The following is a 27,552-nucleotide window of genomic DNA, read 5'->3' as shown; positions in this document are numbered from 1 at the left end:
AGAGTGGGAAACAGAAGAGGCAGACTGACTGAAATACACTGCTGAGGGGAGCAGTGGGGGAGACAGGAGAGGTCTGCCTTGCCATGTGTGTTGCTCCCTGGCTGGCTGGGAATTGAACTCATGCTGCAGAGGCTGTGGATTGCTTCATAGTGCGGTGCTTAACCCCTTGTGCCACCAGGGAGGCCCTAATTAATTTATTTAAAAAAATATTTATTTATGTATACAAGAACTCGGGTGTAGGCCAGAGGTGCAGGGGTGTGTGTGTGTGTGTGTGGCTGGTGATGAGAGGATTCACCAGAGACAGAAAGGGGAGCAGAACAGGAAGCAGAACAGTGAAATACACTGCTGTGGGGAGCAGCGGGCGAGACAGGAGAGGTCTGCTGCGCCATGTGAGTCAGCTCCCTGGCCAGGGATCAAACTCATGATGCAGTGGCTGAAGATAGCTTGACAGCGCTGAGACTTAACCCCTGCCCATCAGGGAGGCCCTGATTAGACTTTAATAGGAGATCAGAAAATAAGTCAATTATAGTACCACCAGTCATTTGTATTTTGAAATGAACTTTGAGAAGGCCAGAGCTCCACCTTTATTCCCCCCCCCAAATTTATTTATTTATTTATTCATTCATTCATTCATTCATTCATTCATTCATTTATTTATTTATTTATACAAGCACCGGGTATAGTCAGAAGCACGTGAGGGTGAGAGAATTCACCAGAGCGGGGAACAGAACAGGCAAACTGACAAAATACACTGCTGAGGGGAGCAGCCGGCAAGACAGGAGAGGTCTGTCGCGCCATATGGGACCCTCGCTGGCGGCTGGGATCAAACTGGAGCTGCAGAGGCTGCGGGCAGCTTCTCAGCCCAGCGCTCAACCGCTGCGTCACTGGGAGGCCCCAGAGCTCCATCTTTGACAGAGAAGATATTTGTACACTCAACTCTAAGGAATGGAAACTAACATTTGTAAAGTGTCTTATATGTCAATTTATTCTCCTAAATCTTTCAACATAAGAATGATACCTCTTTTATAAATGAGGAAACTGTTTTAGAGAGGTTATATAATTTAACTTCTGTAATTATATATAGTTATTAAGTTGTTGAGCTAACTTTGTGTCCTTTCTTTTATAGCTGGGTTTCTTAACTTTTGGGCAGGTAATTCTCTGTTGTGGAGGCTGTGGAGGCCTGTCCTACGCACTATAGGATGTTTGTAGCTTTCCTGATTCTGCCTAGGGTGAGGTAAGGGGGTACCAAGGGCACATAATTTGAGAAGGCACTTTCAGCATCTTTTAACTGTTGACCTGGAAGTCAATCCTCACAACATTTGAGAAAACTCATTCACACCAGCCTATTGTGTCTAGGTTTTGATTCACTGGTAATAATAGGAAGACTAAGTTTTCTCTGTGCACTTAATTTTTCCTTGGGAGCTGAGGAGCAGTAATACGCAAGAGCTTTTTGGCATCTTTTCACGCTCCTTTCATTTCAACACATACTTGGGCGAAGGTGACCAATAAGAAATAGCATTTATAACATTAAAATAAATACCTTATAAGTAAATAAATACCTCATTCCAGAGCTTTGAAACATTAGGTGATATGTTATAGAACTAATGAAAACTTAGCAAATAACTATGCATTGTGTAGAGTCAGCTTTTTTGTTTTGTTTTGTTCCGTGTGGGTCTAGTGCTTACCTGTCTGTATTGATTTTACAATGTTAAGTCCATTTATTTTTTCACCTCCATATAATATAAGGAAATATTGTTATTTGGATACATCTGTTAGTAATTTCTGATTAACTGCATGCTGAACGCAGTCTAGGTTGTTTGAGTAGTTCCCCAGAATGAACTCTTTCAAAAATGGAGTAATAAAGCCTGAATATTAGGAATATTGAGAAATAGTGCCTAATAGAATTATACATAGTATTTGAGATTTGGAGTCTTTTAAGTAGTTTTAATTTACATTTAGTTTTCTGATAATGTGTTTATATTTGACTCATGGTACTATTTTTTCTTTTATATTGGCCAGAGAGGGATTATATTACGTATGTCCCTGAAGAGCTGGTAGAATAGGCAGCTTTTACTATCATAGGCAGCTAAGAACCATACAAGATTGTTGAATAGAAGAGTAATTTAGCAAAGGTAACTTTTTAGGAGTATTATTCTGACAACTGTATGCATAATATATCAGGTAGACTTTCACAAAGGTCAGTTTCAAGGCCAGGCTGGAGGAGGACATAATGAGAGTTTAAATTAGGATGCTTGAATAGGAATGGAGACATGAGTCTGGATGAGAATGTTTCTTGGGATATCATTTTTCTTGATTTCAAAAATACAACAGACATACAAAATACAGGAATATACAAAGAAAGGCTTTTTTTTTTTTTTTTAAAAGAAATGGCTTTCTAAAACATGAACTTATTCATATGCAGTAGAATTCCAGCAGGTGTTTCTGGAGTGAATGGATGGTGTGTGGATTGAATGAATTGGTAACTGCTGGAGTTCTGTAAGTAGGGAGGGATGAGTCAAAAATGCTACTGGATTTTGAGATTGTGTGAATGGGGATAAAGGAAAATTTGGCTAGCTTTTGATGGCTGGATGTGGTGGTGGAGTGATCTAGAAGAGAATTAATGGGTTTTATTTGGAGATACTGAATTAGATATTGCTGATACAATATCTTATGTTGAAATCTGGAGCTTAGCTGAGATTTGGGGTTTTTGGGGAAGTAAGAAAATGTGGAGAAAGATTTGAGTTTAGAAATAGTTACATGTGGTCAGGGCAGAGTTTCTGACATGCCAGTTTTTTTAAAGACTATTCCAAAATGCAATTGTTTCCTTAATATCTTTTTTAAAGTGACTCATTTAGTTAAATGATTTCATTTTAAAGAAAGACTTTATATTGATACTATAAATGACAAACCAGTATTACTTGCTTTAAATAGTTGACAAATGGATAAACTAAAGTGATGACAGCAAAATGATGGTACTGAAAACAAACAAAATTAAACAGAAAAATGCTGACATTTTGTAATTAGAAAGCCTGAGGGCTTGATAAGCTAATAACTTTCTCATATGAATCACTGTTACATATGTGCCACCTGAAGTGGGTATATAGTCCCTACTTTGAAAAACACTAGGATATGGCAGAGGAAGAAGAATCTGCTGTGGAAAATAGAGGCAGCTAGTGACCAGACAAATGAGCTTCAGGAGAGGCCTGATTTCCTAGAAGTTTTAAGAAGGTAGAAATTTCAAAAGGTAGGTGTGTTTGCTGTTAAAAATTGTGGGAAAGTTTTGTGATAACTTGCAAAATAAGATGTGATACTGGCTACTAATATAACCACCAAGAAATTTCTACATTCTATGATTCTCATTTTTGTAGATTTAGGCAACTCCCATTGATTAATATATAGACTTGATCAAATGCTTAAATGGTATATTAGCAAGTTTTATCTGGAACATAAGTGAATGAATGAAAATGTGGAGAAGATACATGACAATGTTACTAGTATGTTCTTGACTTTTAAATAAGTGAAATCTTAGAACTTTCTTTTGATCATGTTTTTAATTCTCTTGAATGAAACTTAGTAGAAATTACTATCATTCAGTTATAATTTAATAAATGAAATTTGTGGATTCAGACATAAATGTGACTGGCCACATATATGGACAAATACACACTGACACACACATAATTACTATTTCTCTAAAGATCAATTGGTTTCGCCCCCTTGCATCCCACTTTGAGGAAATTTGATTGTATATCTACATAGGGATAGGAAATAATTTTGAGAGAGAGTTGTTTTGCAGAGGTTTTGTCTCTGAGTCATATACCAAGGTATGAACCAACACTGGTTGGTTTGTTTTACTTTTGGTTGGGAGTGGAGGTGAGTGTATTAAGAGTTTGTGTTTTTGTTATCCTTAAGATGAAAATGTCCCTGTCTCTGAACATATTTTAGAAGTTCTTTGAATTTGTGAATTTCCTGCTTTTCTGTGAATGATCCATGGTCATACTTTGTTGTTCTCTGCATTATAAATATAAAAGTTATTCACAAGTGGAACACATGAGTTTCTAGTCCTTACTTTCAAGCTGCGTTTAGGTGGTGCTAATTGAAGATTAATGTTTTTCAATTAAAAAAAATTGCTGAGGACTTACAGTATTTAAAAAAAATCATTTAATTGCTATATGATGATAAATAAGCTATAGTCCCTTCTCTCTTTTTCTTTTTTTTTCCAAAGATTTATTTATTTTTATAAAAGATCTGGGGTATAGGACAGAGGTGCAGGAGGGTGAAAGGATTCACCAGAGATAGAGTGGGGAGCAGAGCAGGCAGATGACCGAAATACAATGCTGAGGGAATGAGACAAAATATAAATAAATGAGGTAGTGGTGTTTGCCAGACCACAAAACTCTATAATATACCTGAAGTACAAGTACTGCATCACCTAACTACCATATATAACCGTGATTCTGTGCTTGCAGGAAGGTATTCATGATTCCCAAGCAACTAACCAACAAATCATTTTTGTAATGTATCGTGTTGAAGTTGAGAACTGCTAGAAAAGTAATTCATTCTGGCAAAAAAGAGATGTGTTAAAAGAGAATTGGGTGTCTCTTTTGCTCTTACTTGTTCTTGAAAGTGACCAAATCTTAGTAGAAGGTATAATTACTAATGTTTTTTGCAATTTATTAGGGATTTTAAACTTATTTTGAGTAATATTAATTTTAGCACAACAAAGGAACTAGATATGCGATCCATTCTGTAGAACAAATCTTAGAGATCGTTCTGGTTCCAAATTTCTCCAAGCATATTAGGATTTTTGAATTCTGACTCTACAGGGTGTGGGAATAGTTGTGTGGATAATAGGCAATGACTTGAATTGGTTTTATCAACAGATAGTAAATTCCTCATTTTAATCAGTTTTATATTGGAATTTCATTATATTGTTTATTAAGACACCATTCTACTATTGTGGATGTATTTACCAGACTGTAAGTATTCTTTCATGGACAACATCAGTATAGACATTTTATAAGAGCGTTTATCAAAAAAAATGTGTGTGGAGAAACATGTCTGTTTTGTATTAAAGGGAGATTTCTTGTTAGCATGGACTTTGTTGGATACACCATGTCCAAGCACTAATATAGATATTTCAGCTCCTTATTCTAAGAACCTAAAACTGAAATAGAACAAACTTAGGGGGACCAGGTTGACCCATTTGGTGAATCCTCACCTCTGTGTTTACAATGGCAGGACATACCCCAAAGCAGACACAGTGTGGAGCAAGAAATTATAGGTTTGGCACGTGAGCAGATGCTGTTCTACAACATAGAATGTCCACTGAGCAGAGACTAAAGCCCAAGCCAAAGCTGTATGTGGCTAGCTGGTGGCTTCTCCAGACACCCCTCCTCACCAGCAGTGAAACTGCCAGCACCCCAGTAGCTTAACTGCAAAAAGCCTAATGGTTTTAACTACCAAAAACCTAGAAGCCAAGCAGCTCACTTGCCAAAAGCCTCTGCTCCACCCTTTCCCCATCAGTACCCCTTGCTCTGGGGGTAGAGTTTGGAAAACTTCACCATCTACCACTGACTTGGCTGTGAGTACCACCCACTGCTCTTAACTATGCTTAAAATTTGCTCACTTTCAATTTTTGTTACCATTTTGTGGTGGTGAAAGTCATATTCTGGATGCTGGGGTGCAACCTTGGAAGACAATTTTTTCCCCCATTGTTACAGTATATTCAAAGGAAATTCAGTCAGTCACATGGCATTATCCATGCATAGTGTGACAAAGTTTGCTATTTCTGAAAAATAGACCAACTCAGAACAAAGAAAAGATCTTATTTTTTTTTATTCCCTATTCCCTCTCCACCAACACCTCAAAATTAGTTGAGAGGTTACTATTAAAATTATTTTTTCTCTGCCATCACTCCAATTTCTGTTGGTTTTGTTGGAACTTTCTGTAAGGGATTTTAGTTTGAGCTCTCAACATTTGACCTATCCAGTTCTTGAGAACCATGCCACAGGGTGATCTCACCCACCTTCACCTGTAACACTTGAGCCTTTGAGTAGATTTCCTATTCTTGGCATTTCTCTCTAGGGTCTCCGACCTGCCAGTGGAGTTAAGCTTCCCTACTCACCTGGGTGGTCTCTAGAACCCTACAGGCAAAGTATGGTGATCTCCGCTCTGATATTCCAATCAAATCCTGGTAATGTAACCATATTTCCAGTTCTCTAAGGAGGGACAAATAAAACTCCTGATTTAAATTATACAAAGATAGACATTTGGTCACAAGTAATAAGAATGCTTATAACCATTTTCCATATTATGATGGTATTAAGGAAAGAGAAAAGTAAACACCGTTTACTTCTGCTCACAAAATGCAATTTAACATTGCTACACATCATTCAGTTAATTTTCCCTTGAATCATGAAATCGACCCACTAAGCAAGCAAACAAACAAACCCCCCCCCCACAGTAATGTTGCAAACAAAAATATAATGTTGCAAACAAAAATAAGTTCATTCAGTTCTGTATAGAAAACTCTGTCTTGAGTTACATCAGTTAGCATGGGTCTGGAAATATTGTTGAGGTTTTTCTCCTATTAATTTCTCCAGAAACAATTTCTGCAAATGTTAAAACTCCGAAATAGGGCCTCCCTGGTGGTACAAGTGGCTAAGTCGCAGCACTGTGAAGCTATCCGAGCCGCTGCAGCACTGAACGAGTGGGCCAGGGTGTTAACCCACATGGTGTAGCAGACCTCTCCTGTCTCGCCCACAGCTCCCCTCAGCAGTGTATTTCAACCAGTCTGCCTGTTCTGTTGCTCGCTCTGTCTTTGGTGAATCCTTTCACTGGCCCCCATATCCCCGCACTTCTGGCCTGTACCCCAGTTCTTGTATGCATAAATGGGGCCTCCCTGGTGGCGCAAGGGGTTAAGACGCAACTTAACTGCAGCATGTGTTCGATCCCTTGGCAGGGAGCTACCCACGTGACGCAGCAGACCTCTCCTATCTCGCCCACTGCTCCCCTCAGCAGTGGATTTCAATCAGTTTGCCTATTCAGTTCCCTACTGTGTCTCTGGTGAATCCTCTTGCCCCCTGCACCTCTGGCCTGTACCCCAGTTCTTGTATGCATAAATAAATAAATCTTAAAAAAAAAAAAACCTGAAAAGCAGACAAACTCTGAAATAACCAGAATGAAAGATCTGATGATAACATAGTTGGCAAGGAAAGTTGTTTCACATTATCACTTAAAATTTTCCAAAACAACAACTGGAATTGACAGGCAGTATTATATCAGAGCATACCAGACACTTAAGTTTCAAATAATAATTTTTAGAACACAAATGTTAATATTCATGTATGCTTAGCTCGCATTACGTATGGCATGGATTTCAAGACCTGGACAGAGTGAATATTGAGAGCTCAATTTAAGATCCTTTAGGGAAATTTCCAACAAAATGAACATTTCTCTCCATCAGCACTGCTTCCTATTAAATTCCAATTCAGGGCCTCCCTGGTGGCACAAGGGGTTAAGTCTCAGCACTATGAAGCTATCTGCAGCCACTGCAGCACCAGTTCGATCCCGGCCAGAGAACTGACCCAGATGGTGTAGCAGACCTCTCCTGTCTTGCCCACTGCTGCCCTCAGCAGTGTATTTCAGTCAGTCTGCCTGTTCTGCTCCTGACTCTGTCTCTGGTAAACCCTCTCACCCCCATACCTCTGGCCTACACCCCAGCTCTTGTATGCATAATAAATAATTCTTTAAAAAAAATTCCAGTTCACCAGATAAATACCAAATAGGTTGAATTCAACTAATGTCTTTCCCATAAGGAAAGTGAGAAACTAGGATTCACTTAAGTAACTAATCTTGGAAAATTAATTCCTTAAAATGAAGGAAATAATAATATAAATCTCTGTTTAATGATAAGGTTTAAGTGGTAAATCATTACTAAAACTATATTTTCATACTAGGGAAAAATTCAGATCCATTATATCAGTGAACAATGTATATCTCATAAGTTTTTATTTATAGTTTAAAATATACAGGTGGTCTTAGTTACATCTAAACAAGAATACACTTAAAAGACTTGTAGTGGGGCATAAAAGCTTTATTAGACATGGAGCTGTATTTCTACCAGTAACTCGACATTTTGAGGACAGATAGCATCCCCTTTCCAGTTTGAGATTGGGTACAGGAATATCCTAGGGCTGAGAATAGGCGTAGTAAATTGTACCAATAAAAACCTTTTGTGGGGGGCCTCCCCGGTGGCGCAGCGGTTGAGCGCTGGGTTGCGAAGCTGCCCGCGGCCTCTGCGGCGCGGCGCCGGTTCGATCCCCGGCTGCTCCCCGGCCACCAGAGGAGGGTCCCACATGGCGCGCAGACCTCTCCTGCCGCCTGCTGCTCCCCTCAGCAGTGTACCTCGGTCCTTCTGCCTGCTCTGCTCCCCGCTCTGGCTCTGGTGAATTCTCTCACCCTCCCGTGCTTCTGACTGTACCCAGTGCATGTATAAACAAAACAAACAAATAAATAAAGCATGCCTCTATTAAAAAAAAAAAAAAAAAAAAAAAACCTTTTGTGTATTTATAGTTGGGGGCAAAGTCTTCATTGAGTGTGCATAGTAAAATGTGATACAGGCTTTTTATGCCTTAGCACAGTAGATGCAACCTCATTTTTTTTTGATGATTATGCTGTATGATTAATTTTCTTTTTTTTTTTTTTTATAGAGGCATGTTTTATTTATTTATTTTATTTGTTTGTTTGTTTTGTTTTTACATGCACTGGGTACAGTCAGAAGTGCGGGAGGGTGAGAGAATTCACCAGAGCCAGAGAGGGGAACAGAGCAGGCAGAAGGACCGAAGTACACTGCTGAGGGGAGCAGCGGGCGGCAGGAGAGGTCTGCACGCCACGTGGGGCCCTCCTCCGGTGGCCGGGGAGCAGCCGGGGATCGAACCGGCGCTGCAGAGGCTGCGGGCAGCTTCACAACCCAGCGCTCAACTGCTGCGCCACCGGGGAGGCCCTGTATGATTAATTTTCAATGCAAATTCCAAAAATGTTGCTGCACACGAGTTTCTTGCCTTTTAATTTTTCCTTGCTGTTTTCATCTTTGGTTAATTAGAACCCCCCACCTTCTTCTTTCCAAGTTTCTTTAATTTTTGTCTCATTTTTATCTTCATATTTTATTTAATGGTTTTATACTTTACCTTTAAATTTTCTCCTGCACTTAAAAAAAATCATGGGACAGTAATTTGTCTTCAGATGTCTTTTATTTTCTCTCTAATATTGTTTGAGTTAGCTTTTAAGGCATGCTTATTTTGCATAAATTTCTTTTCATGGAGAAGAGTCACTTCTAGTATTAACACTTCTGGGAATTGTTTCAAAGTTTTAGTTTATTGTCTTAGTAAGACTTTTAAAAGTCTGTTTTCTGGTCCTACATCCCCAAAGAATACATTTGATTTTGTTGTTTAATTGTGTTCTATAACATTTGGTTTGATCCCAGACCCTTCAAAAAATTGTAATTAACTTTCAGTGTTCTTTCTAGTTTATCCAATATTTTATAACAGTACTGCAAATACAATTATGCTATTATATTGATAAATTCAGAAAATATTGATATATATTCTTCAGAGGAAATACTTCAAGACATTAGTGCTATTAGTAACTATTAAATATATTTAAAGGGACTGTCTATTTTTTTTTAATTTTTTTTTTAATAGAGGCATGTTTTATTTATTTATTTGTTTGTTTGTTTGTTTGTTTATACATGCACTGGGTACAGTCAGAAGCACGGGAGGGTGAGAGAATTCACCAGAGCCAGAGCAGGGAGCAGAACAGGCAGAAGGACCGAAGTACACTGCTGAGGGGAGCAGCGGGCGGCAGGAGAGGACTGCGTGCCATGTGGGACCCTCCTCCGGTGGCTGGGGAGCAGCCGGGGATTGAACCGGCGCCGCAGAGGCTGCGGGCAGCTTCGCAACCCAGCGCTCAACCGCTGCGCCACCGGGGATTCAGCTTTACATAAAAATTGTGGTGGTAGCAATAAAAATCATATTTAGTTATTGGTAAGCTATAGAAATTTGTATAGCTTTTTAAATTATTAGTATTATTTAATGAAATTTTATATGCTTGGTAAGTTTTTAAAGATTTATTTTATTTATTTACGCATACAAGAGCTGGGTTGTAGGCCAGAGGTGGGCTGTGGGGAGGGTGAGAGAATTCACCAGAGACAGAGTGGGGAGCAGAACAGGCAGATTGACTGAAATACGCTGCTGAGGAGAGCAGGGGGGCAGATAGGAGAGGTCTGCTGTTAGCTCCCTGGCTAACCCACTTGTGCTGCAGTGGCTGTAGACAGCTTCATAGTGCAGAGACTTAACTCCTTGCGCCACCAGGGAGGCCCTTGCTTGGTAATTTTTTGATTTCTCCCCTCAGATGTGTTTACTGTAGCCTCCCACCACCAAAGCACCTGTAGTTTCCCACCATAGTCCACTGTGCTCTCCCTTCCTCTGTCCTTACCCTGCTCCCCCTTTTAAAAATTGTTTTAAGTGTAATATAGCTATGGTTAATGACTTTAGTTAAAATGGTATGCAACTTCCATTAGGATGTATTTTCTTGGTTAAATATTTACTAGTCTGACATATGATCTATCAAAACAGCCTAATAATTCATGTTCTTTGTGTGTACATGCACACACATGAATTGACACAATTTCAGAGAAATAAAAATAATGAATTCCTGAACTCCATTAGTAAAAGGCTAATAAAGTACTTGAGAGAATCAACAGTATTCATTTTTGATTTTTTGAATATGATTGCTAAAACTCTAATCTCACCTTCTGTCTTGCTCTTGATACCCAATATAATTATTTCCTTGATGATAGACTCAGATAGTGTTATGTTAAATGTTAATGTAAGACAGGCATAATCAGGAGAATGTGTGCTAAAAATCACATAACATTCCCGAAAGTAAGTAGAAATAATATACCCATGCACAACTGCTTAGTAGAGTCATTAAGAACATGAATTTTGGAGTCAAATTTTCTGATCTTGCATCCTGGCTAATCCTGCTGATTTAGCTGTGTTACTTGGGTAAGTCATAAGTCCTTACCTAAGTTCATAATGTAAGATGAGGATAATACTATCTATGTCATAAGGTTGTTATGAAGATTTAATAAATTACAGTGCTTAAAAAAGTATTGATACATAGTAAGCACTATACAAATATTGGTAAAATATTTAAAATTACACTTTACAGAACAATTCATATGTTTTTCCATTGGTTATTTACCAGAATCTCTGCCTCCTCCAACCTCTCTTTATTGTAGTCTTCAAATGTTTACTGATTCCATAATCTTGTTGCTCTCACTGTCTCTGCTTCTGTCTACTACTGCTACTTGTTACTGTGTCTACCTTTACTTTATCATCATCTAAGACTGCTTAAGTTATGGTAATTTCCCAGATGTGCCTTTAGAGGCTAAACATGGCCAGTTGAAATCTAGCTGAAGGAGGCCACTCAATTAAGAAATAATACAGTGACCAAGCTGGGGTGAAGACTATTCCTCTACTCCAAGTGCATTGCTTTTTATATTGTGCCACAGTTACCTGAGAGGACTCGTTGTTGTCTTTGCCTCTTTTGTGCCTCCATTCAAGATTCCTTTTCCCCACTCCTCCTAATCACACATAAATACAGGTTGGAAAAAAGTTAATTAGTTATACCCTTCTGTTTTGTAAGTAAATGAGCTTCATTCAGTAGTGATTCCCAAAGGAAGGGGAGGGAACACCACATAGCACTGCTCAAGGGTGCTTTCGGTGAGGGTGTGCTGGGAAAGCAAGACAATCTTCTGCCTTTGGGTGTGGGAAAACAGAGAAGGAGGTGAGAGAATTTAAAGGACCGTGGTTCCTACACCTGGATCAATAAGCCTTTTTTTTAGTTTGTGATGAATATTAATCTAGTAGGGGGATTCTAATATAGATGCCATTAGTCGGTATGGAAAAACTAGTTAAGATCTTATTCCATGAAAGGAAAATATAGGCATAAAAGTATAGGTATAGCTAGGATTCAAAAGTAAAAGTATGGGCATAAAAATGTAGGTATAAAAAGTAATGTTACAAGTCCTGAGAAAGCTTGCAATAAGTTTATAACTAATAACCATATGGCATAATAACCTGTGCCTTTCCTGAATGTGATTATTTTATTGTGCTGCATTTATACATGTTAAGTATTTTTCTTTGATTTTAATGCCTATTTATATAGCTGTCCACTTATAATAAAAATAATTTGGATGTTATCTCAATTAAAAATAATTTTGATAAAACATTGAAAAATTCCTGTATATAAATTTCTTGGAACTCTGAAGTTTGTTGCCTGAATATTACCCTTCTCCCTTCTGGAATCCTATTGGCTAAAGAATGTGCTATAATAGTAACACATCTCAAGCTTCTGGAAAGGTTCAAGTTCTGGCTGTAAAAGTTCAGTGGTGTTAAGTGAGATTCATTTGGCTCTTGCCTATTTAAAGTGAGTATCATTTTTTTTTTAAAGATTTATTTATTTATGCATGGGGTACAGGCCAGAGGTGTGAGGGTGAGAGGATATACCAGAGACAGAGTGGGGAGCAGAACAGGCAGATCTACTGAATTACACTGTTGCGGGGAGCAGTGGGCAAGACAGGAAAGGTCTGCTGTGCCAAGTGGATCAACTCCTAGCTGGGGATCGAACTCATGCTGCAGTGGCTGTGGATAGCTTCATAGACTTAACCTCTTGCACCACTAGGGAGCCCCCCTAAGTTACTTTTCTTTAAGAATACTCTCCCATTTTTGATTTTGCATGCATTTGTCCCCAGAATTTCATTATAAAATTTTTAAGTATGCGGGTCTCCCCAGTGGCGCAGCAGGTTGAGCGCACTCTGTGAAGCTGTCCGTAGCCTCTGCAGCACAGGTTCATTGGCAGTGATTCTTACTTTGTCAGATGCTTTTCTAATTTTTTGAGCCACAGTTCTGTGCATGCTTCCTCTTTCAAGCCCACTAGTATCTTTCTCATCTGAATTTATAATTCAGATAATTTATAATTATCATTTATATTTTGTAGTTTAATGCTACTCCGTCATTTCACTGTTTTATATTGCTCATGAGTTGTTTTCACATCTTGGTCTCGGCAGCCCTTCCATGTACCCATTGTACCCAAGCTCCTTGAGTGCAGAAGTCTCGTTTCATATGCTTTTCTCTTAGAGTCCCTGCAAGTGGACACTCAGTGATGAATACTTGAGATTTTCTTTGATTCCTCTAATGCTGATGATTTCTCCTTTGGTTTTTGAGCATACAATGTACATCATATAACATGTGATTTTAATACTATCAAACCCCTGTAATAGTTGTTTACTTGTTGGTAAATTTGTGGTGTAGTTGAGACATGAAATTGATCAACTATGTGTGTAGTCCTTTAGAACTGCTGGAAAAGCAAACCAGATCTCATAGTTTTTATCTTTATATAAAAAGAGCTTAATTTTTAAAGAAATTCAATAGATTCTGATGTAGTTAATGGGTTTAATCTCATGCTTTGAAGCATTTTCTTTTTCTGGAATGAGGTTCTTGGTTTTTACTGTAGAAGAAATATGTTAATTAGATTATATTTAGTTGGTAAATTTGTGCCCACAAGAATGTGACTTTTAAAAAGCTGCAAGTTGCTACAGTTCTTGAAGATAAGATTGCTTCCTGTTTTCTTTTGCATATTTAGTACTTTGTAAGTTTTTCCATGAGGTAGCCTTTCAATTTTTTCATTTGTATCATTTGACATTAAGATTTAAATTAAATACAACTTCAACTCTCCCATCACTGGTGCTTACAAATGCTAGTCATTCAGAATGTTAAAATTTGGATTTGACCCAAGAGTTACAAATAATACACGCTTTTATATAAATATATCCAAATATATATTCTTAGGGGGAAAGGAATAAATAAAATTCTGTGTTTATGGAATGGTTTTAAACAGTTAGGCTTTAGAGTTGCTACATGCCTGAAGTATTTCTCCAATGAATTGCATACTGTATCAGTTTATGAATTGTACTATTAGGATTGTACTACTGACTTCACTACCGCTCAGAATTCTCAGAATAAGTAGAAATTAATATACTAGCTTGAAAAAAGGAATGTATACTCAATTTTGACAATATTAGGTCTTATTAACAAAAATCCTCTGTTTTACCTTCCTAAGTTACATTCTTTATTTTGGAACTAAAGTGTTTTTTTTTTTTTTTTAAAGATTTATTTATTTATACAAGCACTGGGTACAGTCAGAAGCGCGGGAGGGTGAGAGAATTCACCAGAGACAGAGCAGGGAGCAGAGCAGGCAGAAGGACCAAAGTACACTGCTGAGGGGAGCAGCGGGCGGCAGGAGAGGTCTGTGCACCATGTGGGACCCTTGCCCGGCAGCCGGGGATCGAACCGTCGCTGCAGAGGCTGCGGGCAGCTTCGCAACCCAGTGCTCAACCGCTGCGCCACTAGGGAGGTCCTAAAGTGTTTTTTTATACATATGTAGTTGTACAAGTCAAACATTATTTCCAGGCTTACTTAAGCAGTTCCCTGTCTCTCTTCTTCTTATGTCCACTTTCCAGTTTTTAGAGGCAATCAGTTTCAGTTCCTTTTTTTTTTTACTTTTTTCAAGATTTATTTATGCATACAAGAACTGGGGTACAGGCCAGAGGTGTGGGGGATGAGAGGATTCACCAGTGACAGAGTGGGGAACAGAACAGGCAGACGGACCGAAGTACACTGCTGAGGGGAGCAGCGGGTGAGTCAGGAGAGGTCTGCTGTGCCATGTGGGTAGCTCCCTGGCCGGGGATCGAACTTGTGCTGCAGCAGCTGCAAATAGCTTCATAGGTTGTGTCTTAACTCTTTGGCCACCAGGGAGGCCTGGTTTCAGTTCTTTTGGCTGTTTGTTGTGCTATTTGCCTTTGTTTTTCTCAGTCAGTTCTGCTTATTGTTGGTTTTTCATTTTAGATAGTAGCTAACCACTGCCCTTCTCAGAATAAAGAGAATTAGTCATCTTACCTCTCAACTGCCTGCAAACATTTACACATAATTCCCTTTCATCTTTAGTGGGACATCAGATTTTTTTGGGTAAATTCCGTATTACATGACTTTGCAAATATTTTTCACTGCTGAGTCAGAGTTCACTGATTGTATTTCCTTTCTTGTCCAACTAACGTTTTTCCAAATAATTTTCCAAGTTAAAATTTTTATATTCTTTTTCACTGTTATTAATTAATTTTCAATTCTCTGACAAATCTAAAATGCTTTTCAATATGATTGACAGATACTCTGTCAATTCCATTTTCTTCTTGGTGACAGCCTTTTGTATCCTGTTTAGAAAGCAGACTTTCATATAATTCTCTGGTTTTGTTTTGTCTTGTTTTCAGTTGTGACTTCTGTTTCTAACATCAGGGTGTTTGGTTCACCCGCTCCAAAGGTGGCATCTCTAGGCTTCCCAGGGATGGGAATGAACTTTCCCTCTTAAATGAACTTTCAGCCAGCCATTAATTTCTAGCCCCACCCTGTGTTTTGTCTTCATCATGAATCTCTCCAGCATGAGTGAGCTTGCTGCTACTGTTTTTTTTTTTTTTTTTTTAATTGTTGTAATGTAAAGTATATATAACATAGGGCCTCCCCTGGTGGCACAGCGGTTGAGCGCTGGCCTCTGCAGTGCCCATTCGTTCCCCGGCCGCCGGTGAGGGTCCCACACACACACAAAAAAAGTATATATAACATAAAATTTACCATTGTAACCATCTAGAAGTGTACAACTGAGTGGTTTATGAATACTTTCTTCATATTGTTGTGTGCCCACCACCATCTGTCTATCTCCAGAACATTTTTATCATCCCAAACGGAAAATCTGCACATTAAACAATAGTTAATTTTTTCTGCTCCTGCAGCCCGTGGCAACCATTAATGTGTGTGTGTGTGTGTGTGTGTGTGTGTGTGTATATATTTTAATCTGTTTCCTGGTAGCTTCTTCCTCTCAGGTTGGGATTCAATTTTTTTGGTCTTGTTAGGCTAGTAACTAGATTTTTCCCTTTCTGGCTTCCAAAGCATTGTTGACTTCTCTCATTTGCCATTGTGTCTTTTCTCATTCTCTTTATCCTGTGGGTTTTGTACTTTCAACAATTCCTTTAACTATTTATGGTTAGGATTCAGGAAAGGGAGTCAAGGTCAGTCATTCCCCCCTACATTCTTTAGTGTTAATTTTTAATTTTGTTTTGTTTTTTAGATTAGGAATTTAGATACAGGTATGCTAAGCAAAAAATGGTTTTATAACTACATTAGCTGTTAAACAAATATGGACTTCATCTTTATCGTTGGTTCCCATTTTGTTGGCAGAGGCTTGGTTCTTCAGATTTGCTATAACGCTACTGGCCCCTCCTGTCTCTCTTAACAAGCAGGGAAGGTGCTTCTGTGCTAAGATATGTTTTGTGCCACTGCCACAGTTGTTAATAACAATGAGAAAAAACCTGCTTAAAAACTTATATAAAACAGAAGTTTTTTTAAGGTTTGGAGGTTCATAATAGATACTAAACAATTATTTACCAGACTAATAAATAATCCACCAGGATTGATTGAATTTTCTTTTTTTTTTTTTTGTCCAGTATACTGCCATTTGTGCCCGTCATCATCAGTGTTCATGGAATGCTTTACCAGAAACTGTTAAATGCTTTTTGCTTGTTACTGGGAATTAATTCTGTGTAGTGATTAGTGGCATGGTGGAAATGCCTGGGTTTAAGGATGCGAGCAAGCTTCTTAACCCCTCTGTTAGTTTCCTTACCTATAAAATAGAGATAATAATATCTGCCATGTAATGTTGTAAGGATTAAATTAATATATCTAAAGTGCTAGATCAATACAGGGTACATTGTTTTGTAGTGAATCTGTTCTTCATCTTTATGGGCATATTGCCTGCTATAAATCATGAGAGCCTGACTATAATAGATGATTTTTGTTAAACCAAAACGACAAATCCAGTTACTATTAAAATACTTAGGTCTTTTGAATTTTGCATCTGAAGTAATCATGAGGTAATTCCCATGAACAATAACAATTATGGCATTTGGATAACTTAACCTGGGAGAAACAATGTCTTCAGTGTTGTATATCTACTAGAATGCTGTATTCTTTGAATACACTATGAGATAACCAAACTCTTTTAAACACATGGAAAATATATTGAATAGCAGTGTCACTAATCATGTTCTTATCTCCCTAAGAGTTTTAAGCAGCCCATTAATGAACTTCATATTTGGCATGATTTTTGTCTCTTGATTTGGTATGAATAGAGGGTTTTAGGTTGGCTAGTAAATTCCAGCCATAAGAAGGAATGAAAGTACGCAGGCCTGGAGTAGAGCTCCAGTTCTACCAAGTGTTACTGGCATGACCCCAGCAAGTTGGTTGTTTTCAATTCTGTCAAGCTCAGATTTTTTTCCACATGTAAGATGAATAAAATGTTAGTAGTTAGGAAGTTTGTTGTGAAGATCAAATGAAACAATGTATGTAACCTACAAAAATACAATAAATACCTCAGTTAACAACAGGTGTGGCAATGGATGCAGAGTAAGAGGAACCCTATTCCACTATTGGTGGGAATGTAAACTGGTACAATAATAATGAAAGTGATCTGGACTTAAAAAACTAAAAATGGAAATACTGTGTGGCCTAGCTGTTCTACTCTTGGGCATCTATCTAAAGAATGTCAAATCACCAATCTGAAAACCTGCATGCGCTGTGGTGTTTATTACAGAACTATCTGCAATAGCTAGAACATGGAAACAGGTAACCTAAGTGTCACTGATTGAGGATGGATTGAGGAGTTGTAGTATATCCATGTAATGGAATACATAAGAAAGAGGAAATGCTACCATTTATAGCAAAATGGAAGGAGTTTGAGGGAATCGTGTAGTAAAGCAGGTCAGAATGACAAATATTAGATATTTACATAGCAGACAGTTTGAAAAAGTGAAAATACTTAGACACACTAGCTGATAATAAAATGAGGTTTTGGGGGAATGAGAAAAGGGTCAAGGGGACAAATGGGATAGTGAGGGGGAAAAAGCGAGACCCATGTTATTTGGAGGGTGGGGGGAGAAATACTTTAATAAAATGTGCGACTCTTACTGTTTTTCCTTAAACCTGTTCCCTCCTGAATGACTTTTCTTCAAAATATTCTCTAGTCAGTATAAACTAAGAATGGTGGTGTTTTGTTTGGTCTGACAACTCCCATTTCTCTGTGGCAGCCATCTAGCACCTTTGCCAAGCTCCACAGGGCTGTCACCTGTTACCTGTGGGCCAATTTTGGAAGGAGGGGAAGTAGCAGTACATGTACCTTGGGTTTGTTGTCCTTGCTGAACCTCCCTTTGTCTTTTTATACACACATTCTCTCTCTGTTCCCTTTTAGATTTCGTGTACTTTTTGTTCTTGCACATTATTCTGATATGTGTTAGCTCCTCCCCCCCTTCATGTTTTGCCTGTTCCAGTTGTTTTTTCATAACAAATTATTTTCCGTAATGAGGTAGTCATCCAGAGCTGTAGCCTTAGGTCTTTTTTAGCTCTGCTTCGAGGCCACTCATAAAATGCAAATATAATTAGTTTGTAAGGCTGACTTGGGTATGCCTTATTTAAAGAAGAGGTAGATTTTTGTGTGAACTTTTTTTTCTTAACTCCCCTGAGGAGAAAGCTCCTGCTATATTTCGTATAAGGTGACCAGATGTAAAGGAACTTTTAGGGCAGGTGGATTATGATCAGAAACAAATTATATTCTGAGGGCATGCAGTACATAACAACTAATAAATTATAGTTGGTCATCAATGAGATAGCCCTTAGCACATAGGCAAAAATAATTTTACTTTATAATACATCTTTGGAATTTCATAGAAATAAATTCATGGATACTATAAAAGTTTTTGCTTTTCTTGGTGATTTTTTTCTCCATAGATTAGTCCAGGACATAGTATTTTTTTGTTATTTTAAGTTAAGGAATTAATACCATTTGATCAGTTAACATTATTTTGCCTCAGTTTGAAGGACAGGTTGAAGATGTTTTAACAATATCACTCAGAAATCAGAAGGTCATTTCCTATGGTAAGTTGCTTAGTAGTTTTCAAGATAGCAACTACTCTTTTCATGTATTATGAGTTTAATGCATAAACCCTAAAACTCACTGGCCTTTAAAGCAGACAGATCTCTGCCAAAATTCAGTTTGTTTCTTAATGAATATTTAATGTTAGAAAGACATTAGAAATCAATGTACATATTCAAATGCTTGGTTATTTTTAATCTGAAAAGACCACCACTTTTTAAAAGTGATTTTGAATTTGTTTAGATTGTTCTTTTATTCATTAAGACATACTTTCCAGTCTTATGTGGTAACTGGCTCTTGATATTTAAAAAAAACAACAATAGGGTCTCCCTGGTGGTGCAGGCGGTTGAGCGCCACACTGTGAAGCTGTCCACAACCTCTGCAGTGCAGGTTCGATCCCGCCGGCTGGGAGAATCCCACATGGCACAGCAGACCTCCTCTGTCTTGCCTGCTGCTCCCCTCAGCAGTGTGTTTCGTCAGTCTGCCTGTTCTGTTCCTCTCTCTGTCTCTGGTAAATCCTCTCACCCTCCCGTGCATCTGGCCTGTACCCCGGTTCTTGTGTAAATAAAAAAATAAATCTTTAAAAATAAAAAAACAAAAACACAGTCCCCAGTTTCACTTTTCCCAAAACCTTGTATTGCATTTATATTGACAAGTAATACAATGAACAGATTTGAGCTTTAAGATTCTAGACATGGAAAAAGCATTACTGAACTATAAAATAACCTTGCAGGAAAAGCTGGCAGGGGAAGAGGAGTGTGTTTAATAAACTGGAAAATCAGCCCGGTTTTAAAACTTGCTATGCCCTGTTTTAACAGAATATTGAATAATTTTGTTATACAGATATTTTGCTGAGTTATTTGTCAAAACAAAGGGGGTATATTTAAGGTCTTTGAGAATAATTTTTTTGACCTTAAAATGACCCTTAAGAGGGGAGAAGGCAACTTCTTGCTTGTAGAACCTCCAGTGACAAGCCCCTGCTAGGAAGAAAACTGTTGGGAGTACAGAGTCTGATTTCAGGCATGTTAGAATATTTTCTGTTATCGCAGTGATACTTACTTCTTGTATATAGGTATTTTCCTGTGTCATCACTTTTCCTTTCCTGTGTTTTCTTTGAAATAAATCTAAAATCAATTAGATATTTCTCCTTTTCTAAATTAGGAAATAATTACCCAAATTTTATAAAAATAAGATTTCTAAGACTTCGTAGGATAAATCCATTTGGTTGAAAGTGAGCCATTCTTTTGTGCTTCTTTGAAGACATTAAAAATGTCTTGTTTTCCCTCTGTGGGGGTGAGACAGGTGAGAATAGATGTGTCAGAGTTTTGGGTAGCAATAAAAACCAATGCAAGCATATCATGTATTTTAAAAGGATATGGAGTAGAGCTCAATGGCTCATTAAGGGTTGCTAGGGTTAGTGAACCAGATTCAGGCCTAAGCTGCCAGAGACAATACCCAAAATCACATGGCACAGTGATTCCCATGAGGATGCCAGTACCATCTAGAGACACACTGACAGACACCACAGCCTGCCCCCGTGACACTGCTAGCTTTGGGTGGCTCTGAGTGCTGCCACCTCTGCCCTGGACTTGACCTGTTAGTGTGTGAGAAAGTGCCTCCGGTTTCTGTTTCTCCCACTCAGTTGTCTGTTCCTGGTCTGGGCTGGGTGTGTGTGTTTGGCAGAGCCCATATCTTCAATATATCGGACACGTGGGAATATATTTAACCATTTGAAATCATAAGGTTGGGGGGAGTTCTTAAATTTATTTAATTTTTAAAAAAGATTTATTTATTTATTTATTTGTAGAAGCACTGGGTACAGTCAGAAGCACGGGAGGGTGAGAGAATTCACCAGAGCCAGAGCGGGGAACAGAACAGGCAGACTGATGAAATACACTGCTGAAGGGAGCAGCAGGCGGCAAGAGAGGTCTGTGGGCCATGTGGGACCCTTGCCTGGTGGCCGGGAATTGAACCGGCTCTGCAGAGGCTGCTGGCAGCTTCGCAACCCAGCACTCAACCGCTGCGCCCCGGAGGGGGTGGGTGGGTGGGGGGGATTTCTTAAATTTAGAAATTCAGATGTGGGAAATTAACTTTCTGAAACAATAAAGTGGGGAAGTTCCTGAAATAAAGTAGGGAAAGTTCAGATGCTAGACCATCAAAAGAATGAGACATACACAGCATCTGATGTTTTAGATGTAATATCTGTTGAACCCTCACTGTTGTCAAGGCACCACACTAAGTGTCTTACTCACATTGTTGTAGCTCATCCTCACATTAGAAATGAATAGGCCAAGAGAGGAAGTAATCTACCCAATATCACATAGTGCAGAGTTGGGACACAATCTGACATTATGATTCCAAAGCTGGTGCTCATAATTGCTGTATTAAACTGACTCTTTCACTGTCTAACCCCACCCCATATATTTTCTTCAAAAATCCTATAAATGAATCTTTAAGATCTACTCTACTAAATTTATCAAAATTTGTATAGAGTGTATGTGTATGTGTGTGTATTTAGGCATTTTAAAGGAAGTTAAAAACTTGTGTTTTTAATTTGCCTTGATTTTGCCTACTTTCAACTAATTGAATCATTTTTGATTCTTCTCATTTTGTGACCATTATTGTAATTTCAATTTGCCACATGCCACAACCTGATAAGATGTTTTCATTCTGAATATCAATGTTTGGAAGCCAGTTATTTAGAGTTAGAGAGACTGGTCTACAAGGAGAGGGACTTAGGGTGACCAAGACTGAGACAAAAGGGAGAAACTTCTCCCCACTCTCTACATCCATAAACTATGTCTGTTTGCCTGCCCCTCTTCCCCCGCCCCCCACAGTCTTTTTAAGCGGCATTATCTGCTTTGTTATTTGCTATGGTAGATTGGAAAACAGAGCAACTCCTTTCTTTTAGGAAAGTCTTTGATACCTTTTTTTAAAAAGTGAGAATCAGTGTTTTCTCTAGAGTAAACAGTAAGTTTTAAGCCTCTGTATACGAATTTGCAATCTTGTGTACTTATGTTTTTTTTTTTTTAATAGAGGCATGTTTTATTTATTCATTTATTTGTTTGTTTGTTTGTTTGTTTTGTTTATACATGCACTGGGTACAGTCAGAAGCAAGAGAAGGTGAGAGAATTCACCAGAGCCAGAGCGGGGAGCAGAGCAGGCAGAAGGGCCGAAGTACACTGCTGAGGGGAGCAGCGGGCGGCAGGAGAGGTCTGCTGTGCCATGTGGGACCCTCCTCCGGTGGCCGGGGAGCAGCCGGGGATCGAACCGGCGCCGCAGAGGCCGCGGGCAGCTTCGCAAACCAGCGCTCAAACGCTGCACCACCGGGGAGGCCCATTGTGTACTTATGTTTTAAAGCTAAAAAATATGTGATATTTAGGAATAATAATCAGGAGCTGTTATTTAGCTTGGTTCATATCCAGCTTGGTTCAAGAGGGCGGGGGCTCATAAAGACAAACTCCTGCAGTTACTGTGATGTCAACCAAACTGGAGTATTTCTTCATAAACCACAACTCTTGTCTGTTATTCTTTTAGCACAAGTCTGTCTGTCCTGCACATTTTTCTTTGCTACCAAAGAGCACTTTGTAATAATGTTATTTAACTTACTTGCACTTTTGGGACTAAATAGACTACTTCACTTTTTGTGAAAATAAGTAGATCAAGTGCCATTCCACATACATACTGTTGCAGACAGTCAAAATAGGGGTTGGTGCTAGAGAAATGTTTGATATAAGGAAAATGTTAATGAAATTAAAAGTGATTTTTGTGTAACATTTTTAATATTGGGTATATTATGCTTTTTTTCTTGCCTCAATCTGATCTTTCCTAGGATATAGATTTTTTTTTTAAAACTCTTATTTCTCTATGCGCTTTTGTTTTTGGTCCAATGCAAGCTGTATACAATGATTTTTGTGTAAGTGCAATTGATGTTATGTACTCTGCTTTGCCACTACTTTGAGATTTATGTCTCATTTACGAATGGTTTCAGTGGAGCAGCAATCCTCAAATGGGCAGTTGCCTTTTATTAAACTACCAGGTTGAAAATAGGATGTTGGCATAGTCACAGTTTCTATCTTTCTGGCCATTACCTAATGGTGGATTTGATTAGTCTGTATATAGGCCTCCCTGGTGGTGCAAGGGGTTAAGCACCGCACTATAAAGCAAACCACAGCCTCTGCAGCACAAGTTCAATCTCCAGCTGGCCAGGGAGCAACCCACATGGTGAGGCAGACCCCTCCTGTCTTGTCCGCTACTCCCCTCAGCAGTGTATTTCAGTCATTCTGCCTGTTCTGTTCCCCACTCTGTCTCTGGTGAATCCTCTCACCCCCTGCGTCTCTGGCCTGTACCCCAGCTCTTGTATGCATAAATAAATCAATCAATCTTAAAAAAAAAATTAATCTCTGTGTGAAGTACCACAATGAGCCAGAGCAGCGATCCATCCAGCCAGACTGTCCTACAGAGCTGCACCAAGGAAGCTGCACCAAGTTACTTAATTGGAATTCTGTCATTTCTGAAGGACACACGAGCCGTTTCTCATGTCCCTGAATTTATGTACTATACTCAGAATTCATATATTCATTTAAACTCTTAAGCATTGCAATCTATTGTAATTACATGTGTTACATATATTAAGCCCAAATTTGTTGGAATGGGTAATTCTGTAGGAAAGTACCATTTTATAATGTGAACTTAAGTTCTTTGCTCATTGGCTGTGTACTGTATACACTTAGAAAATACAAAATGATCTTATTTCACCACCCCTCCTCAAAATCTGTTCTGTTACTTCTAATATGGCCGATATATGTGGTTTGTCTTTCTCACTCTCCTTCCTAGCATTTTTTCCCTACATGCCATTTAAATACAGAATATTAAGAAGGTATGTCATGTGTAATGAGAGGGAGTCATAGTAATGGAGGGTCACTAAATTCCTTTGAATTATTTGATGAATGTAATTAAAAATTTTGTGGATTTTAGAAGAAATAGTATCTCATAGCAGCAGTTCAGAGAAAACAGGTGTAGCATATATTGAGTGCTTTGGGGAAATGGATTTATCATTGGAATGCTACACAGCTATAAAAAGATGAAATTTTGTCATTTGTAACAACATGGTTGGAATTGAAGGGGATTATGCTAAATAAAATAAGTCAGAAGGAGAAGGATGGATAACAGATTAATTCACTTGTGGGCATAAAGAAACAAAGTAAAGAAACAGGCAAAATAATGTCAAAACAAACTCTTGAAATCTGACTGCAGAACTTTTTCTCCTAGAGGATAGGGCAGGGGTGGGGTGAAGGGGGCAAAGAAGGGGAGGAAGTTCATTGAACTATGGCAGATTACTGGTACTTTCGTGGTGGACATGGTATGATAGCATACATTTGAAGAAGTGTGATCGATACTTCTAACAGTTTTGTAAACTGATGTTACCTCAGTAGAAACTAGTAAAAAGGTCTGATTCTGTTGAATATAAAGAAGCAAGGTCTGTGTTATCCATAATGTCAGGAATTAAGATATTTGACCTGAGAGATTTTTCCAGGAAACTAAAATTAGGAATCACAACACCAATAATTTTCTTGTAAAATTTAAAAATGAATGGAATACTTTAATATGTGCATTATGTGTATATTACATGTATGTGTGTGTACATGTATACATCCATCCATCTGTCTTGCACCAAGGTAGAAAAAGACAAATATTGCTGACATCCAGTAAAATACAGAATCCCGTATGGTAAACACCTATGTACCTGCATTTCTTCAGTGATTTTCAGAGTGTTTGAACTAGCCATCAATCACTTAGAAGTGTTCAGGTTAATATCGGTGAATACTAATTCATGAGTTGAGCCGTGCCAAGTTTACTTCTAGTCATTTTCCTTAGACTTAAATATAGTATGTAGTATATTCTTCTGATTCATCCCCTAATGCCTTAGATTTCTCATTAATGTGTAGCAGTGGACCTTCTCCTTTTATCTTCTTAGACAACGTTGGAAGAATGGAACAAATTTCTTAAATGAGCAGCTTGGATTTAGTTGTTACTCCTACCAGGCAAATGTGGTATTTGTGACTAATAATTTTATTCCAATTCATTACTGCACATTACAATAATAAAGATGGAGATTTTGCATGCTGGAGCTCTCTCCTTCTGGTTGGATGAGTTATTTGATCATTCTCTGTGCTTTGTTAATACCTTTTCCATAGGGAAGTTCTGAGAATTATGTGAGCTAATGTAAATATCTGGCATACAGAAGTTGCTCAGTAAAGGTTACTTCAGTATTAATCACTGGCCTTCTTTCAAGTGGTTGAACTTGCTAAAGACTGATTTCCAAATGAGTAGGGGTTTTTCTGCACAAAAATATCCAAGAGTCTGTTTTTGGCCTCCTCCTCAAACAAAGCAGATTTTAACTAAACTCTCTCTTAGAAGTTGATTGCTCTTGGTTTATTTTTGCATCTAAAGTCTGATAGGCACATAACAAGTGCTTTGTGAACCTTAAGCTGAGTGAAAATAAATTGTTCAGATGAAAGGTATGTGGATAAGTCAGTTTTGGGGCAATTCTAGATGACTCTTGCCAGAACTGGTATCTTTGTTTTGGTCTTCAGAGACTATTAAATGTGATCATTGAGTCATACTTGCTGTTTTCTCTGTCCCCTGGCTATCTCTCTTAAAACCCTGAAACTTGCCAGCCACTGGATGTTTACAAGACAGAGTAGGCCTTAGCCCAGGGGGAATTTGTTTATTAAAAGAAAAATAATTAAGTTCAAACATCCCTATCATGTCTCAGCTAGTCTAGTCATGTGAGAGTCAGTGAATTCTTTTGAATCTTTCTGGTGGTCATGTCTAAAGGTAACAGATAAATTTGAAAATAGTCAAACTTGCTGAGATTATTTTGAACTTTATAAGATTATCCCAGACAGAAATCCCTAAAAGGTGGGTGGAGAGGGAATGTCATTTATTTTGCTAGTTGTTTTTTAATAGGATTCGTTTAATTAAAATCTGACTACACCTTTATAGAGTTAGGGTATGGATGATTTAAAAACAAAACAACCATAAAAAAAAAAGGCTCACTGATAACTCTTCATTTATCTTTGAAGTTGGACCATAAGAATCACTTAAAAGAGATGGTATAACTCTAGATGTTTAGACACAAAGCTATGAAAATTGATATTTGTGTTTCACATGATTACGTCTCCAAAATTTATGACTTATTTTTCCTTATGTATTTTCTGTCAGATAAGGAAATCGAACACAGATACTTTGGACCTTCCTGGATACCAGGTCATAATCTCTTTGCTGAGATAACTTAACAAAACAAAACAACTCCTAAAAAAAATGGAGGAGGAATAAGCTAGAGATTTATCTGGTATTCTAAGAAGAGGGAAAAAGCAGGTTCTGAGTCATAAAGTGAAACTATGCATGATGTGTTTAAAGAAAGTGTCCAATATTTCCAGAATGGAGTGACCAGGGAGGAGATGGGGGTAGTATGAGATGAGTTTAGAGAGATAAGAAAGGGAAGATCAGATCATGGTCCTTTTGGATAATTTGTTAGAACTTTGGCTGTAAACTGTTGAGATGGAACTCACAGGATTTGAACAGAATGACATGATCTGACTTTCTTTTTATTTTTTTTTTAAAGATTTATTTATACAAGCACTAGGTACAGTCAGAAGCATGGGAGGGTGAGAGAATTCACCAGAGCGGGGAACAGAACAGCAGACTGATGAAACACACTGCTAAGGGGAGCAGCGGGCGCAGCAGGAGAGGTCTGTCATGCCATGTGGGACCCTCGCCAGGGTTCGGGGATCGAACCAGCGCTGCAGAGGCTGCGGGCAGCCCAGCGCTCAACTGCTGCGCCACCAGGGAAGCCCCTGACTTTCGATTGATTGATTGATTGATTGATTGATTGATTTATTTATTTATTTATTAAAAAGGATTTATTTATTTATACAAGCACTGGGTAGTCAGAGGCGCGGGAGGGTGAGAGAATTCGCCAGAGCCAGAGCGGAGAGTAGAACAGGCAGAGTGACAAAGTACACTGCTGAGGGGAGCAGTGAGCGACTGGAGAGGTCTGCGTACCATGTGGGACCCTCGCAGGGGCTGGGGATCGAACTGGCGCTGCAGAGGCTGTGGGCAGTTTTGCAACCCAGCGCTCAACCACTGGGCCACAGGGGAGGCCCCTGACTTTCTTTTTAAAAGGAATAATCCGACTGATCTGTTGAGATGAGCAGTGGGAGAGAATGGGAGATCAGAGAGAGAACTATAATAGTAATGTAGGTGAGAAATAAGGTGGCATGTACCATGGTGGTAAGAGTGGAAATGGGTGGTAAAGGTGGTATAGAAGTAGTATTGTTTTCAAATGTGCAATTTTAGGACTTCTCTTTTCCATCTTTATTTTTTATTTTTCACGCCTATAAAAGGGCACAATATTGAGTACTGGAGAGGCCATACATTTTTATGCTC

General features: G+C 38.5%; 1 protein-coding gene across 2 annotated transcripts in view; it reads left to right on the top strand.

Moving 5' to 3' along the window:
* FRS2 (fibroblast growth factor receptor substrate 2) overlaps positions 1-27,552 on the top strand; it is a 97,817-nt gene that overhangs the window by 23,763 nt on the left and 46,502 nt on the right. The window lies entirely within an intron of this gene.

Source organism: Talpa occidentalis, unplaced genomic scaffold (assembly GCF_014898055.3).
Source record: "Talpa occidentalis isolate TD23 unplaced genomic scaffold, MPIMG_talOcc4v2.1 talOcc4.16, whole genome shotgun sequence".
NCBI lineage: Eukaryota > Metazoa > Chordata > Mammalia > Eulipotyphla > Talpidae > Talpa > Talpa occidentalis.
Note: the sequence above shows the minus strand (reverse complement) of the source record. Positions and strands in the feature narration are given on the sequence as shown.